The sequence below is a fragment of the Acomys russatus genome, chromosome 32 (genome assembly GCF_903995435.1).
Source record: "Acomys russatus chromosome 32, mAcoRus1.1, whole genome shotgun sequence".
Taxonomy (NCBI): domain Eukaryota; kingdom Metazoa; phylum Chordata; class Mammalia; order Rodentia; family Muridae; genus Acomys; species Acomys russatus.
Genome location: NC_067168.1, coordinates 1,908,676 through 1,921,667, shown reverse-complemented (window position 1 = coordinate 1,921,667; position 12,992 = coordinate 1,908,676). Strand labels below are relative to the sequence as shown.

General features: G+C 45.1%; 1 non-coding gene and 1 pseudogene across 1 annotated transcript; one reads left to right on the top strand and one right to left on the bottom strand.

Annotated features, from left to right (window-relative positions):
• The first annotated feature begins 2,441 nt into the window (after positions 1 to 2,441).
• On the top strand, positions 2,442 to 6,706 carry LOC127184442 (28S ribosomal protein S9, mitochondrial-like; annotated as a pseudogene).
• A 2,664-nt stretch (positions 6,707 to 9,370) lies between these two features.
• On the bottom strand, positions 9,371 to 9,477 carry LOC127184482 (U6 spliceosomal RNA). Its single transcript, XR_007830127.1, has one exon. It is a non-coding gene; the product is annotated as a U6 spliceosomal RNA (small nuclear RNA).
• Positions 9,478 to 12,992: the final 3,515 nt, after the last annotated feature.

Below are 12,992 nucleotides of genomic sequence, written 5' to 3'. Positions count from 1 at the left end.
AATAGAGAATGAAGAAAAAAAAAATCTGTGAAGGAAAATTCCAAAAGCTTGCCATCCGTCGTGTCAGATGCTACTCTAAGATGTTTCACCCTGAGTTTTAGGAAATCCATTTTGATACTTCTGCAACCATGGGAAAACAGATGCTCCACATTTTGAGGTGATCAATAGCAATCCGATGTCTACCCGCACTAATATTTGCCTATATCTATAACTATGCATATTTAGAAAAGATGATATTTCTTTTCTTTCTTAACCAAAATAGAATCGTCCCCTGTTGCCCGGTATCTCTCTTCTGACTCTTCATATTGTATCTTGTGTTTTTCAGATCAGACCATAAAACATACTTATCCAATTTATGAATGCATATACCTCTGTGGTAGGAAGGGGGAGAAACTTTCATTTTATGAAATTGGCGGTTAATTTTTTTGTTTTTGATCACATAAATGGTTAGAGTTTTTTGACATCTGTGTATAATGAGGGGGCAGTATACACTCTTTTCAAGAGCAAGACTTTCTGTGTATAAAAAGTTCCACACAGCATCTTCTCTTGTATTGTTATTCAGTCTCTGGACTATGTTTGACACTAAACATAGAGAAATGCCTCCCGCATTGTAACTGTGTTTCATCATTAGCTATGTGTAACATGGCCAATAGTCTGATTTGTATATCTAACTGTTACAATGTCAGACTCTATAAGCTCATGACCTGACCATCTTCGTGAAAATTGCCTGTTGTCAGCCAGAACTCATCAACATTTGTCAAAATTGCACTTATTTAACAATGCTGCTTGCTTTATATCATTAGAATTAATTTTCAATTGGTTTGCTAATCACATTGTTATTTTGACATCATTTTCTTCTATACTCTGGGATTGTGTGTGTGTGTGTGTGTGTGTGTGTGTGTGTGTGTGTGTGTGTGTGTGTGTACATCTTGTTTTCTACAATAAGATGTGAGGTACAGTTTACATAAAAGATTGGCCCTCCTTGAAGTATTAAATGTGATCATTTTGACAAGCTATTAAAATAAAGGCCATTTCCTTCATTTAAAATATTTCCCCATGTACAGTCTCTCCTTTCACCCCAAATCCTTCTGCATGGTTTGTCTTGGTGTTTAACAGTGAGTGGAATAGAAACCCTGCAACCTCCACCTCTCCCCTCCAGATACTTCTACTTCCGGCCAACTCTGCCATAGCCCACCCACATTCCCAGGATGTTCCAAACCTGTAGGGCACGTGGCCTTTTATCATGCAAACTGAACTAAAGTTGGAGGAAGAGGAGCTAAACTTCTAAAAGAAACTTGTCTCCAGCTCCAGGCCTCACCTACCAGTTTACCTCAGGCACAGACACTTAGAAGCCTCAGTGTGGTGGAGTCCAGCTTTTCTGCCCTTTGAGGGAAAAAGAACTCAAACTTTTTCTTTGACTAAGTATTATTCCCAAAATTTGTGTGCCAATGCTTGGCATTTCCAATGACTCCCTGGAGGAAGCTTAAATGTCCAGAAAGTGACTAGAGATGGCACTGTGCCCCAGCATCGCAAGTGGGGCTGGAATTCCATCGAACAATTAGCTCAAACTTGGCAATGTTCCATCGATAGCTCTGGGTGTGCATTACCTCAAGGGCACAGTAAAAGATCCAACAGTATCTAATGTTGAAATAAATGTCAAAGAAGTGTCCAACTCTTTTACTCAAACATAATTTTTTAATATATAAAATTTTAAATATAAAATAAACAAAGAATATTATTCTTATATATTGACATTTAGTTCAAGAAGTAAAACATGGTAACCCCTAAATGTTTCTCCCTGATTCCCCCTGCTCGCCCATAGCCTTAAAAATAGCCACTCTTATAACTGAATGTGTATCCCACAACAACAATGTAAACAAAACACTGTGACATCTATGGAATCCTATGCTACACAAGACAGGACTTTTTATTTGAACCTGATGGAACTTGACTATAATCCTGCTACTCAAGAGGCTGAGCCAGGAGGATCACAAGTTCAAGGCCAGCCTGGACTACAAAGTGAGTTCCAGGTGAGCCTGGGCAACTTGGTGAGAGGATATCAGAAAATGACAAATAAAATGAGGCCTGAGGATGTAGTGGTCTGGGTCTGAGAACTTTGTTAACATCACAAAACCTTTGGTTCAATCTCCAGTCAGAGAGAGAGAGAGAGAGAGAGAGGAGAGACAGACATAGGAGGGAGGGAGAGAGGGAGGGGGAGGGAGGGAGAGACAGAGGAGAGTCATAACTTTCTAAAGTTCTCTAGTCATCATATATTGTCGTATATTGTCTGCAGCTTGATTTCTTTCACCTACTTTTCACATGTCAACTTTGTCCTGTGCTCCCCAGCTCTCTCTTCTCTGCAGTACTATAACTTACCTACAGCCCAGTCAGGTTTCCATTACACACAGAGTTTCTATGAATACCGCGAGCATGTGTCCGAAATGTGTGCCTGGAACTCGGCTGCTCCATCCAAGAACGGCATCAACATTTCTAGAGACATCAGGTTGTCCCCTGGAAAGACTGTGACAGTGCAGATGTGTCCCGGGATCGCAGGAGAGCCCGCACTGTTCTCCACTCCCACTTACATTTGCCATCCTGGTGACCAGGAAATAGTATGCTTGCATGGTTTTATTTTAAATTCATTGTTGGTGGTGACTGGGGACAGGTGTCAAGTGTCAAGTGGCCCAAGCTGAACTCCTAGTCTTACTGCCTCCACCTTCAGAGTATACAAGCACACTCTACCATACTTGGCTATTTTTTTTTATTTGTGTATTTGTACGTGTGTGTGTGTGTGTTTGTGTGTGTGTGTTAGTGTGTGTGTGCACGTGCATGTGTGCGCGCATGTGTACATGTGCCTCATAGGTATGCGTGCCCACAAAGGCCAGACAAGAGTATCATATCCCCTGAAGCTGGAGTTACAGGCAGCTATGAGGCACTAGAACTGGGAACTGAACTCGGGGCCTCTGAAAGAGCAGGAAGCACTCTTATCCACCGAGCAGCCTCTCTAGCACTATTTTAAATTCTTCTGAGTAAAGGCACCAAATTGAAAGGACAAAGTTCAATGAAGGAAAACTTGACTCAAGGCTACTGAAGTAGCAGTGAGCGACCAAACTGAAGTCTAAATTCAGCTGCTATGAAACAAAGGGCAGAAGTGTTCTCAAGCCCTGGGGTGAGCTGGCAGCGAGCACTGGGGAACATCAGGTGTCAGATGCGGAGCCAGCCAAGTGTGTGGCGACCTCAGTGACTGGGTCACTGGGCTTACTCACTGATGCCCATTGAAGTTAGGTACCTACTATGCCATAAAGCTTGGGCTCAGGGCACTGAGGCCCTCGAGGATCACATTTCAAAGGGATGACTACCAGGTCCTTAAGAAAGCATTTCTAGACTGTGAAACCTACGAGAGGCTTTTTTAAAGACTTCTATCTCAAAAGGACAAAGGCAGAATTTATATTTAGATGTCTTCTGAAATAAATGCCCCAAGGAAGAGGATATTGGAGTTGAGAGTGGAAATGAGGCCTGCCTGGGGTCTCGGCAGGGGCTGGGGAGATGGGAGATAGCCCAGGCAGTAAAGCATGGCATACAGACTTGATTTCAGCACCACAGAAGCCAGATTTTAAAAAACCAAGCACTCCTCAAGAAACTGTCTCTCAGTAATGGATGGGAACTACAGAAAATCACAACCAGTCAAAATGCAGAGTGGTGGGGCCCACTCCCAATAAAAACACCTACAAAGCACTCCCACACCTACGGATCAGGGAATGCTTTGAAAGAGGGGACAGAGAAATTATAAGAGCCAGAGGATCAGGGAGTTTGCGGTGATATTGTGTTCTCCTAGTAGTTTCAGAGATACATCCATAAAGTCTGACCAACAGGACGACCCCAATGTGAACTGAACAAGGATGATGCCAATGAACATGTCATATTGGATGGCGAAAAGCCCATGAGGCCTCAGCCCTACACAAAGAACTCTAGGCAACTGAGGAAAGATGGAAATGGGAGAGATAGTCTTCCCCAGGGAAGAACATGCCAACTGGTGGTCCAGTGCCAAATGGCCAGTCCTGAGATGTACATCTGGGTAGCATTATATGGACTGAACAGGTGAGATTTTGAAATATATGTGTATATATACATATGCATATGTGCATGCAATAATAGTAAAACAAAAGGGAGTCATGAAATTGTGTGGGAAGGATTGGAAGCTTTGTCACAGGTGAAAGCAGTCTTGGCGGGCTTTGCCCTTGGACACACCACGGATACTCCCTGAGGTTAACCTTGAGATAGACTGGGTGGAGCCATCCTGGGCCTGGAATTCAGGAAGGGGATGGAGGGACTCCACCTGGACTATTGTGTTTCTAATTGACCCTCAATGGGAGAGGGAGACTGCCCCTTGCACGTGAGAGACAAGTACGCGGAGAGGAGAGAGGAGCAGCAGGTTCAGACCTGGCTTGAGCACACGCGAAAGAGGATCAGCAAACAGGCCAGACCAGCGCGCAGGCCAGAGACATCTAGGAACCCATCCCGCGAAACGGATACCGAAAGGTTCACTCTTGTTTCCTTTCAACCTTTTTTCCCTTTTGGGTAAGCTAGTTGGGTTGTATAATAAAGCTTAATTGTTAAGAAACAGAGCCAACAAAATTGAAAGTAATTGGGGTGCATATGTGAGAAGATTTGGAGGGAGGAAAGGGAAGGGAGAAATATTGTAATTATATAACAATCTCAAATAAATACACACATATATATGGGGAAGCCAAGCACTGTAGTATGTATTTGTAGTCCCAGAGCATGGGGATTCCTGAGGCTTTCTGGCTAGCCACACTGGCCAAATTATTTAGCTCCAGGTTCAGTGCAAAAGCCTGCCTTAAAATATAATGAAGTGTAGAGCGGCGAGGAAGACACTTAAGGGTGATCTTTGGCACGTGCTTGTGCACATACATTTAGTAAGACTAAAGCAAACTTCAAGGACAGCTTGATGAGAGGTAATTGGCCATTCAGCTTCCGGACTGTGTATATATACAGACAGACTGGCAGACAGACAGATAATTTACTCCACTTTTCTACTGACTCTGAATGAGTAATGCCAGCCTTTAATGTAGCCAGCATCATTCTTTTCTCAATTACGTGCATTATGTGTGAGTCTCTTCTCTTTCTATTATCAGTATAAAATAGTCCTATATGAAAGGCAGTTTTCAGTTTTAGTGTACTCATGCTCATCTGGTGTTCCTCCCCTCTGAACTGCACATTTTGTGTTAAGAGGTTTTTTCTGCTCTAAAGTCACAATTACCGTCTCCTATTTCCAAACTGAGAATTTTAGGCTGACCCCTGTGCCTGATGTGTAGGCCTCTGAAATGCCATCGCTGTACGTCAGACTTCATGTGGATGAAAATCTATTCACAGACATATTTACTTCATTCCGCTCACCCATTTGTCAGTACCTATGCCGACAGCACTGTCATATCCACAGCATCAGCATAAGCAAGACTTGACATTTTTAAAAAATGGTTCCTGCCGGGATCTTTCTCATGGCCAACATGACCACCCCCTGCAGCTTTCCTTTTGGCTCTCTCACATGCTTAGAGCTAGCCTCTACCAGAGACCTGAGTACTGGACAGCCTCGGCAGTTGACTGGCAGACCAGGCCTAGGTCCCAGCTATAAAAGATAATACATACCACAGTTGTAAAAACAAACAAAGATGCCCAAGACAGGAATCATATACAGAGGATTTTATTAAGAAGCGAATTGAAGAATTCAACACAGGAAAGAGGCACTTAGCCAACAAGGTGGGAGAAAGCGTCACTGAAGAGGATATTGTTGGAGCTGTTGCTTACCTTTCTCCAAGTGGTTTGTTTGAGAAGCGAGCCAGGCCAATGATGAAGCATCCTGGGCAGATTTCCCTACACAAAAGAGCAATCCGTGGGGAGGAGATGGCTGTCCATCTCATTTTCTCTTCTATACTGGCACAGTCATGCTATTCACTAATGCACGAAGTATATGGAAAGGTCCTCCAGTTAGAAAAGCACAGAGGTGTCCTTTCAGAAAAAAACCGAGTCCTGAGACGTGGCTCGCAGCAGATGGCTGAACTAGAAGAGGAGGAACTGGAGGAAATGTTACTGGAAAACCTGTCAGATCAAGATTATGTGCTGTTCGTTCAACTGCTGGGAAAGTTCTCAGCATCGCCACGTGGTTCTGCCAAAGAAGAATCTGTGCAGAGGTTCCGCGAAAGAGTAATTATTCAGTCAAAAAAACAACTGACTGAGGCTGTGCGGCATGGCAAGGCATGGCAAGGCATGGCCGTCAGCCCCAGCAAAGGCAGGAGGAAGAGCGTCACGGCAGAGAGAGGAGCCACGTGAGCAGAGTCGATTATCGGCTTTGCTTTCCCATCCTACAGGACGGAGAACAGTTGACATTCCCTTTCCACTTCCTGGACCGGCTGGAAAAACATGGTGTAACCTGCACAGTCTCTGGAGGAGGGAGATGGTCGCGGGCAGGAGCCATACACTTGGTGATGGCCAAAGCTTTATGCAGCTTCGTCACTGAGGACGAGGTTGAGCGGATGAGGCAAGGTAGACTACTTACTCATGACCCACATATCAGAGAACAGAAGAAGCCAGGCTGGAGGGCGCCCGAAGAAAGTTCACCTGGAAGAAGCACTCGGGCTTTTCACAGGAGAGCGAGGCGAGCGAGGCGCAGCCATGTCTGTGCGCCTAGCTCATGGCAGAGCACACTCATACACACTGACCAAGGGAGGCAGCACACTCAAACATTATTTCGAGTTTCAGTTATGACATGATTCATTTTTAAGTGCTATTTTGTTTTAATTATGATCAAAAATCATAAAAAGAATGTTAATTTTTTTTAAAAGGTGCGAGCAGGCGCTTATCCAGCATGTGTATCTGCATGTATGACTCATGTGTCCTATACCAGAAGAGGGCATCAGATCCCCTAGAATACGAGTTACAAATGGTATTGAGCTGCCATGTGGGTACTAGGAATCGAACTCAGGTCCTCTGGAAGAGCTGCCAGTGCTCTTAACCATTGAGCCATCTCTCCAAGCCCAAGTCCTGACATGTAATAGGTCAATTATCTTACATCGTTTCCCCCAGAAAAGTCTTGGTATCAACTATTTTTTTTTTTTTAGATAAATGTGCAGTTATCGTTTGACCACTCATGAAGTGAGTCTATCAGAAAATCTTCTCAGAGAGAACAGTATATGATGTATACAGGTGGGAATAAGAATAGTGATTCGTTGGGGCTGGAGAGATGGCTCAGTGGTTAAGAGCACCGCCTGCTCTTCCAAAGGTCCTGAGTTCAATTCCCAGCAACCACATGGTGGCTCACAACCATCTATAATGTAACCTTGTACCCTCTTCTGGCCTGCAGGTGTACATGCAGACAACACTGTACACATAATAATAAAATAAATCTTAAAAAAAAAGAATAGTGGTTCGCAAGGAGGAAACACATACCAAGCACCCTGGGGACCGTCTCCCCTGCATTCCCACTTTGGAAAGCCAGGCCCGGCAGGGAACCATCTCTGCTTCACTCTTAATTATGGGCACTGGAGCCTCAGAGTAGCAGAGCAATGCAGTTTATTACCCTGCAAAGCCCAAAATAGCAAATGTGATGACTCAGAAAGGGAAATAGCTTTTAGCTCTGAGCCCAGGTCCCTTCCTCTTTTCTCTCATCAGCTGAATAATCAGGAGGGTACAATTTTCTACATCACCTGAGTTTCGGTCTTCCCTCTGTCATTAATGTTTATTTTTTTAACAAAGACCACACATGCATTTATCTCTATTTCTTTTTTGAGACAGGGTTTCTCTGTGTAGCCTTGGCTGTCCTGGACTTCCTTTGTAGACCAGGCTGGCCTGGAACTCACAGAGATCCACCTGCCTCTGCTTCCTGGAGTGATGGGATCACAGGCGTGTGCCCCGGGGCCTAGCTTATCTCTGTGTTTTACTGGCTATTTACTAAAGCTTATGAGGACATGGCCTTGTCACAGCTTCAGGTGCCAAGGCAAATATGGCTAGTGATAATCTTCTACTCTACATTTTTAATGTTGGTGAGGTTTATCTAGACTAGCAGATGGCAGCACGGGTCCAGTGTTTGCTGTTCTCCTGTAAGTGGACCTAAGCTGGCTAAAGGCACTTTTGTTTCTAAAAAGCACCTTTCCCCCTTAAGTCTTCATTACTACTTTGGTAAGCCAGGCCCTACAGAACAAAGCTAAGCCTTACTCCCACTCCCACCCCCACTCCATCCCCACCCTTCAAGGCAGCTGGTCTGACTTCTCTGTATTCTAATACACATCTGTGGAAAATGAGAAACTTGGCTCAACATTGGGTAACTACAATTCCATTCCAAGCAGCAGCTACAGAAAGGAGTTTGAACGAGAGGCATTGTTCTGTGTTATGAGTGCTTCCTGGAATGCACTCTCTTGGGAATCCCATATGGACGTGTTTGAACCCTACCACTTCCAAATGGCTATTTTGCTAGATGAAGTATGCTGGGTTTTTCCATTTCCTCATTCTCAGCAACATTCCACCATTCCAGACTTGCTATTAACAAAAACACGTGCGGCAGGAGTAGGCTAAGTGTGCCGAAGTCCAGCGGCAGGAACTGTGATGAACACACGAGCGCAGCTTCCTGCACTCCACTTACAGAAACAGCAGCTTCCATTTCCCCCGCTCAGCAATGAGCTTTCCTTAAGTGAGCACATAGTCCGAGTACAGATGGCCAAGCCCTGTGTTTTGACAGTCCTCTGGCTTTCATGAATTAGTGTCTCTTCTCCTGACTCTGGTTCTCCTTGCACGCACACATTTGGAGTTTTAGAAATGTCTAATTGCCACAGGGTCCTGGAAACCCATAAGAAGAACTTTATGACAGGCAGATCTGGGTCCTAGGGTCCTCCTCAAACTAAGGCACCAGCCAAGGAAACTATAGGCAGTAAGCTTCGAACCCCTACCAAGACCTAGCCAACGAACAGGATATTCTCCACCATTGAGTGGAGAGTGAGATCTGACTCTCACACGAACTCTGGTGCCCCTTTTCTGACCACGTCCCCTGGTTGGGGAGACCTGGCGGCACTCAGAGGAAGGATAGCAAGTTACCAAGAAGAGACCCGATATTCTAAGAGCATATATAGGGGGAGGAGGTCTCCCTCAATCACAGACATAGGGGAGGGGAGAAGGGGGGAAGTGGGAGGGAGGAAGGAATGGGAGGAAACAGGGGAAGGGCTAACAATCGAGATGTAATATGAATAAATTAATTAAAAAAAAGAAAAAATATTAACAGCAAAAGACTAGTCTTTTCATACTTTGGTTTTCCTATCTATGCATACGGCTCTTTTTTCTGCCTAGTAAGTCAGCCGGTGTTTTCTTTTATGTGGGACGCTTCATGAATTTGCGTGTCATCCTTCCACAGGGGCCATGCTAATCTTCTCTGTATCATTCCAGTTTCAGTATATGTGCTGTGGAGGCCAGTACCAGTGTTTTCACTGTGCACTATCAACTATGTGAATTTTAAATATCATGCTGATTTACTTTTCGCATGCCATGCAACTCTCACATTAAAATGTACAATTTGATGACTTTAAAAAAAAATGTCTAATTGTGTCCAAGCACGGTAGCTCACATTTTTAATCTCAACACTCTCAATAGGCGGAGGTAGTTGATCTCTGGCTGTGTGTTCTGCATCAGCCTGGTCTACATAGCAAGTTCCAGGCCAGCCAAGGCAACATAGTGAGACTCTCTGCAAATGAAAGGCTGTGTGGATTAAACTTTTAAGGTGCCACCTGCAAGCACGAGCTTGGGTGATGCTTGCAGCTTGCTGCCATTGCAAGGCCACAGCTAACCTCACTCTTCGTTCTGCATATTTCTTTTCCTCAGTCTCTAGGGAACAAGTGGAACAGCATGAGGCTTGCTATAAGGCAGCAATGATAAAATTGACTTTTGCTGGCAGAGAAAGCAATTTTCCACTCCAGAATTGTAAATGCATAGGATTCCTTGAACTTTCAGAATGAGGTCCTTCAGTGCCTCAAATCCCTCTGAGCCTCCTTTAAACCAGTGTCTGGAGTTTTCATTATAAGATTCCAAACTTCGGGCTTCCTCAACACTCAAGTCCTCCCACTCACCAACCAACAAATAGCGGTAGCTTTTTCCTATTTTCAGTTGACACGCAATAATTGTACAAGTCAAAACAAGATCCCACCTTTGTGACCCAAAGTCCTGTCTCCAGAAATCTCAGAGGTTAAAATCAGGAAGTCTGAAGCCAGACCATTTTGAGTCAAATCCTAATTTGACATTTTCAAGGCTCCTTCTCTTCGTGTATGACATTTGTTCTCCCTGTGCCTCAGTTTCCTCTTCTGTGAAGCAGGCATAATGTAGTAAACAATCTCATAGGTTATTAAAGCTCTAAGTCAACACATGTCTAGTACCTAGGTGGGTGTTGGTGCATATGTTTCTACACAAGCCTCAAACAACAGAGGGTAAGAACACTCATTTTAGCAAGATTTATGATAGGGAGAATATTTTAAATACAATCTAAATGTCCAGGTCTGGGGAGATGGCTCAGTGGTCAAAGTGCTTACTGCTCTTGCAGAGGACCTGGGTTCGGTTCCCGGCACCATGTGGGCTGCTCACAACCACCAGCAACTCCAGTTCCAGCAGATCGGATGGCCTCTTCTGGATACCACAGGCTCCTGCACACATAGCAAACTCTCTCTCACACACACATAGATCAAATAAGTACATATTGTTAAATCTAACTGTCCACTTATACCTAAGTAAAGAACCACTAGAGAACGCGTGTGGCCATGTAGGCAGGAAGTGTGGCGCCCTTGCCCGGGCAGGAAGTGTGGCGCCCTTGCCCAGGCAGGAAGTGTGGCGCCCTTGCCCAGGCAGGAAGTGTGGCGTCCTTGCCCAGGCAGGAAGTGTGATGCTCACCCCCAGACTGAGAGGGTCACTGGTGGAGAGCTACCACACCCCTGGGTGCCAGTACTGCACAGTATCGCTGTCCCTCTCTCCTTGAAGTCAGAATGGAAGAAATCCGGATATCTAGGAATACAAAGTTATTTCCCCTGTACAATTTCTAAGTATTTTGAACTAAAGGAAAATGTGTATGCTGACTAGTTTTTGACAACTTAACACAAGCCTAGTATATCTGGGTAGAGGGAACCTTAGCTGAGAAAAACGCCTGTAACACCTGTGAAATGGGCCTGTAAGATGGGTAAGTCTGTTCACTGGTTAATGATTGATGTGGGAGGGTCCAGCTCTGGGTGGTTCCACCCCTGGGCAAGTGATCCTGGTGTTTAGGAGAAAGCAGACTGAGCAAGCCTAGGGAGAATGCCAGTAAGCAGCCTTCCTCCACGGCCTCTGCCTTGAGCTCCTGCCCTGACTTTTCTCAATGAACTGAGATACGTAAGCCAAATAAAGCCTTTTCTCTCCCATGACTAGTGCAGAGGGCATGAGGACCTTGTATCCAAAGAGAAGCACTAAGAAACCAGGAATGCTGATCATATGGTGGGTGACAGGGGGGTTGGGGATGGGGGTAGGGGCATGGAAGGAGAGGGTTCTCCTCAATGGAGGAGATAGAATCAAATACCTGCATTCCATTCAGAAAGCTGAGAACTAGAGGTAACGAATGGCCTGGTGGCCTTTAGTTGAGCCAGGCCATATCAAGCACCTACAACCAGGATCAGGGGTGGGGTGGGGGTTTGCATAGGTTTGACTCCCATAGAGTCATGTGTTTGAATGTTTGGCCCATGGGAAGCAGCACTATTAGGAGATGTGGCCTTGTTGGAGTAAGTGTGTCACTGTGGGCGTGGGCTTTGAGGTTTTTATGCTCAAGCTCTGCCCAGTGTGGAATTCCAGTACGTTCCTGGCTGCCTGCAGAAGACAGACTCCTTCTGGCTGCCTGCAGAAGACAGACCCCTCCTGGCTGCCTGCAGAAGACAGACTCCTCCTGGATGCCTGCAGAAGACAGACCCCTCCTGGCTGCCTGCAGAAGACAGACTCCTCCTGGATGCCTGCAGAAGACAGACCCCTCCTGGCTGCCTTTGGATCAAGATGTAGAACTCTCAGCTTCTCCTTCTCCAGCACCATGTCTCTGTTGTAAACTGCTTAATCTGCTTAAACTCTATAGCCCTTCCACTGAGGCTTGCTTTAGTTCCTAGGATAACTGGGGCTCCTCTGTGAACGCCTACTGCCACTTTTACCATATCAGAAGCCATTTTGCCTCCAAGTCTCCATTTTTTTCATAAAGTAAAATTAAGTTCATGTTCTTGGGCTCCTCCTGCTGGGAGCTTGAACAGCCTTTTACTTACAATTCAATACTTGTTGAACATTCTGCTTGAATTAATGATTTATGTTCTTCTTAAACAAAACCACAATACTCTGCTATGTTCCTTTCTCTCAGAACAGTGAGGAACTGAAAAGCCCTCTAGCCTACGTCCCAGCCAATCAACTTAAACTGCTTTGTAGAGATGCCTGGACATTGTGCTCAGAACAAAATGGAGTCTTCTTGTGTTTAGCTGTAAAAATGATGTAATGTTGCCCTCCCCCTTCTTTCCCACCTGGCTACCTGGTTGTTACCCAGTTACAGTTTTTCTTTCTTTTCTCTCTCTCTCTCCCTCCTTCCCCCCGCCTCTCTGTTGTTTTTGTTTATTTGTTTGTTTGTTTGTTTGTTTGTTTAGATTTTCGAGACAGGCTTTCTCTGTGTTATCTTGGCTTTCCTGGACTCATACACCAGGCTGGCCTTGAACTCACAGTGATCCACCTGCCTCTGCCTCCTGTGTGCTGGGATTACAGGCATGCACCACAGTGCCTGCCGCTACGGCTTTTCTTTTTTAAAAGCCTGCCTTAGAAGCAGACTGGTGTCACAGCACAGCTCTCAAGTCCACTGTGTCCCCGGCCATGGTCAGTCTCGGTGTGGCATTAAACCATCAATATCTCACTGAGATTGGTGCTTGAGTGGTTTGCGTGGCAGTTCTTGTATTACAACA